Consider the following 4,276-nt stretch of genomic DNA (forward strand, 5'->3'; position numbering starts at 1 on the left):
TCTTTCTTCCTCACCTTTTTCGGTGAAACTTCCTTTTTTTCCCTCTAGCGAGACCTTTACTTCCAGTTTTCTCGTTGGGCACCTGATGTTGGGTGTTTCCTTCCAACGTCCCGCGTGGGTCAGGGTTCAGGAACTGGAAGCAGAGCCGCACACAAATGAAAATGAAAAGACAAGAGATAATTTGGAAATATTGGGGGACCAGGCAAGTAAGTCCAACTCAAGGGGAAGGACTTCCTCCAGTGCTCAGGCCTCACCAAGCTTTTATTGATCTGGGATGCACCCCTAGCATAGCCCTTAGGCAGGCGACCCCATTAACAGGCAGACTAGCCCATCAGCAAGGATTTACATAATAATAAATGGGAGAGTAGTTTCAGCTACCACTGTCTGGACAAACAGAGGTGGCGCCTAACTCCAACCTTTGCAAGAGCTTCAAAGGCACCCAGCCTTGGGGGGGCGGGAGGTTCTCTGTCTATGCTTATCAGATAGTGAAGGCAATAAACAGTTTCCCACACAGCCTTTCCCTCTATTTCTCTCTCCATCTCATTTTTCATTCTTACTTTACCCTGGTTGCGATCTAATCAATATTCATGAACACCCCCCCCGCCCCCCCCCCCGCCCCCTCTTTCCGTGCTGGTCGTGGGAAGAGAGAACATACCTCCATAGAAAGTCATGGGGGGACAAGGTTCTACTGAAGGGAGAAGAACAAAGGAGCAGAGAGGTGACCCAGCTGAAGAGAGACCAGGGAGCCAAACCGGGCACAGCCCTGACCACACTCGGTCCTCACAGCCTCTCCTGTCCCCCTGCAACAGCCTCAGCACAGCAAACACACAAATTCTCAGTGCTTCCCTTTATTTCCTCTCAAATTTTAGGATCTTCTTTAATTCTTTTTTAAATGTTTTTATTGATTTTCCGAGAGAGGAAAGAGGAGGGAGAGGCAGACTGAAACATCAATGATGAAAGAGAATCACCATTGGCTGTCCCTTGCATGACCCCGGTAAGAACTGAGCTGAAATCTGGGCATTTGCCCTGAAAGGGAATCCAACCATGACCTCCTGGTTCCTGGGTAGACACTCAACTACTGAGGCACAACAGTGGGCTTTTCTCCTTTAATAAACCCATCATCCCTTCATGGCAAGAAGTGAAGAAGAATGCAAATCCAGACTCCTATTTCAATCAGGCAGTAAGAAGCTGCAGCTGAGCGCACCAGGAAGTAAAAACGAATGGGGAGGGCCCAGCCCCACCTCTACTGGACAGGAAAGGCTGGGGAGGGGGTGTAGTGGGCAGGGGTGGGCCATCCTCCCACCTCCTCTCGTTATGCTGATAGGAACACACACATTTAGATGCCATTTGCAGAAAGAAATCAGAGGTTCCTGAATCACAAAGTGGGAGCGTGAACAAATCTCCCATCACTCAGTCCCCACCAACTGCCTCGCGCTGTGGAAGAAAATGATCATGAAAAAATTTAGTTCAGTGGCTGTAAGTAATGACCTTCTCAACAGCCCACCGCAGGCTCACTATGTCCCAAAGAATCCCCATCATCCAGTCCTCTCCCTTTCGCCCCAACCCCTGCTATCATCAGACTCTCACCATTAGAAGCCATGAGAGATACATCAGAGCCCGGGGCACTATCATTGCCTGGGGTAGAACAAAACAGGGCGAGTTAAGAGCCCCCAGGAGAGAAGACTAAAGGAGGAATTATGGGGGTGAGGCCCCCCATGGGATCCAGTCTGTACTATCACAGGATCTCAGGGGTCACACTCAATACTCACTGGCAGCCTGGGCATAGCTCCCTCCTTGTCCACCTGTGGGAAGAAAACATCCTGTGAGAAGACAGGGAGGAGGCAGGGCCATGAGGTCCTAAAGGAACTCCTAGTCCTGGAGCTCAGAGAAGTTTCCAGATCTGTGACTACTGACCCAGGGCAGGATCAGGAAACCTGAGGAAACTACACGTGAGGGGAATGGACCAACCACCCTCCTGGAGGTCTGTCCTCAGCAGGGACCTTCCTCCCTGACCTGGGAGTGCTGGGAACCAGGCCCCATGACTAGAATCATCAGGTGATGAATCTGTGCCTCATTTCCACACGTGTCTGACGAAAGAGTGAGTGTCAGCAAATAGGGCCCCATACTGGGCAACCACACGTGTGGGGATGGTACTTGCCATTAATGAAGCAGATCACACTTCTACCTGGGCTTGCACCTCCCAGTGAGACAAGAAACTCAGGCCCTACCCCTTCCCTACCTGAGCGCTTCCTCCTCCACATCACAGCTCCAGTGACCACAGCTCCAAGGATGACCAGGCCCACAACCAGGCCCACAGGGGGGAAGGTGGCCCAAGGAGGCGGCTCTGGGAAGGGAAGGGGAGGTGAGGGCCCTGCCCGGCTGGCCTCAGCCCCGACCCCACTGAAGTCCTCCACAGGCCCCTGCTTCCCTGAGAACAGGCTCTGTGCCCAGGCCCCTTCTCACCCCATCTCAGGGTCAGGGGCTCGGGCAGCCCCTCGTGCTGCACATGGCACGTGTATCTCTGCTCCTCTCCAGGGGGCACCACCAGGGCCGCCCACTTCTGGAAGGTCCCATCCCCCGCAGGCCTGGTCTCCACCAGCTCCATGTCCTGGGTCTGCTCCTCCCCATCACGCTGCCAGCTCAGGCTGATGTCCGCAGGGTAGAAGCCCAGGGCCCAGCACCTCAGGGTGACCTCACAGTCAGAGATGGGGTGGTGGGTCACGTGTGTCTTTGGAGGGTCTGAGGAGAAGGGTGAGGAAATTCAGGAACTTGGCACTGTCAGGGGACCCTCCAGCAGCTCTCATGTGACCACCTGAGCGTGGACAGGGCACCTGGGGTGGGCGAGGGAGCACACAAGCACCACCAGCCTGGACAGAGCATCTGGGGATGACCTCTCCTCTTTAAAAAGTTCTAGTCAGAGTGACACAGCCCAGGGCGGGAGGCAGGTCTCAGGGGGAGAAAGGGATTTCTGGTCCTGTCCTGGGTGGAGGCCAAAGGACTCAGAAAAGTTGCTGTCAGACCTCAGATACACTGGGTGAGGGGCAGGGAGCAGGGCCTGAGAGAGCAAGTCCCCATGGGTCCCAGAGCCACTGCAGGGTCAATGGGAACCACTGCTCAGTTACTTCAGGCTTGGTCTCCCCTCTAATTGTCCCTGAGAGACTGCACCCCTCGGTGTCCCTGAGAGAAGGGAGGGCGTCAGTGGATCTGAAAAGCCAGGCGGACTCAGACTCCTGGCCCACAGGAGGGGTGTCTGACACTGACCCTGTGTCCTGTCTCCTTGTTGAGCCCCAGCCCCAGGGGAGAGGAGGGAGGCCCCAGGCCCCTGGTACCTGCGCGCTGCAGCACCTCCTTCCCCAGCGCCAGGAATCTGTGTAGCAACTCCAGGCACCTGCCCTCCAGGAAGTTCCTGTATCGCTCAGCCAGACCGTACTCCTCCCACTTGCGCCAGGTGATCTGAGCTGCAGTGTCGGCCGCGGTCCAGGAGCGCAGGTCCTCGTTCAGGGCGATGTAGTCGGTGCCATCATAAGCGAACTGGTCATAACCGCGGAGGAGGCGGCCGTCGGGTCCCATGTCACAGCCATACATCCACTGATAGGTGTGAGACCCTGACCCGCCCCGAGGTCAGTGTCGCCCACTGAGCCCCGCCCCCGCCCCGCCCGCGGGGGATTTAAACAGAAACTGAAAAGTGAAAACCGGGTCCAGGGTCCCCGCGCGCTCCTCCCGGGTGTGTCTATGGGGGGTGAAGCTCGCACTCGGACACTCGGGGCGACCCCGGTCGGTCCGTGGGGATGGGGGTGGTGACCGGCCCCGGGCCCCGTGGCTCACCGTCCTCGCTCTGGTTGTAGTAGCCGCGCAGGTTGTGCAGGCTCTCTCGGAAAATCTGTGCGTCCCTCTTGGCGTTCCCGGTGCTCATGTTCCAATAGCCCGGCTCCTCCTGCTCCATTCCTTGCGCCCGCGGTTCCCGCCCTCTGACTTCTCGGGAGTCGGCTTGTCGAACCCCCTCGAAAGGGTAGGGCCGTCCCACGTAGCCCGACCCTCCAGGTACCGGGGCCTCCCCCGCGGCCGGGCCGGGGACACGGGCGGTTTGGGAAAATATCTCAGGGAAGTGGGGGCCCTGGGGGCCGGGAACCGGAGGGGCTTGACACCCCGGGGTCCGGGTCCTGAGGGAACAGGAGGAGAAAGGGCCCCGGGAGAACTGGAACAAGGGCCAGCTGGACGAAAAGAAGAGGGTTCAAGAACCGGTGGGGGTCTTGGGGTGTGGGGTGTGGGCCGGGGG

General features: G+C 57.4%; 1 pseudogene across 1 annotated transcript in view; it reads right to left on the reverse strand.

Moving 5' to 3' along the window:
- Nucleotides 1-1,477: 1,477 nt before the first annotated feature.
- The window catches only part of LOC102440292, a 3,118-nt pseudogene continuing 319 nt past the window's right edge, over nucleotides 1,478-4,276 (reverse strand). The window contains exons 2-7 of the transcript XR_002829781.1: nucleotides 3,826-4,114; nucleotides 3,330-3,605; nucleotides 2,464-2,739; nucleotides 2,240-2,344; nucleotides 1,770-1,802; nucleotides 1,478-1,635 (exon numbers count right to left, since the gene is read on the reverse strand). The product of XR_002829781.1 is annotated as an HLA class I histocompatibility antigen, B-14 alpha chain-like (transcript). The remainder of the gene's footprint in view (nucleotides 1,636-1,769; nucleotides 1,803-2,239; nucleotides 2,345-2,463; nucleotides 2,740-3,329; nucleotides 3,606-3,825; nucleotides 4,115-4,276) is intronic.

This window comes from Myotis lucifugus, unplaced genomic scaffold (genome assembly GCF_000147115.1).
Source record: "Myotis lucifugus unplaced genomic scaffold, Myoluc2.0 scaffold_80, whole genome shotgun sequence".
Classification (NCBI taxonomy): domain Eukaryota; kingdom Metazoa; phylum Chordata; class Mammalia; order Chiroptera; family Vespertilionidae; genus Myotis; species Myotis lucifugus.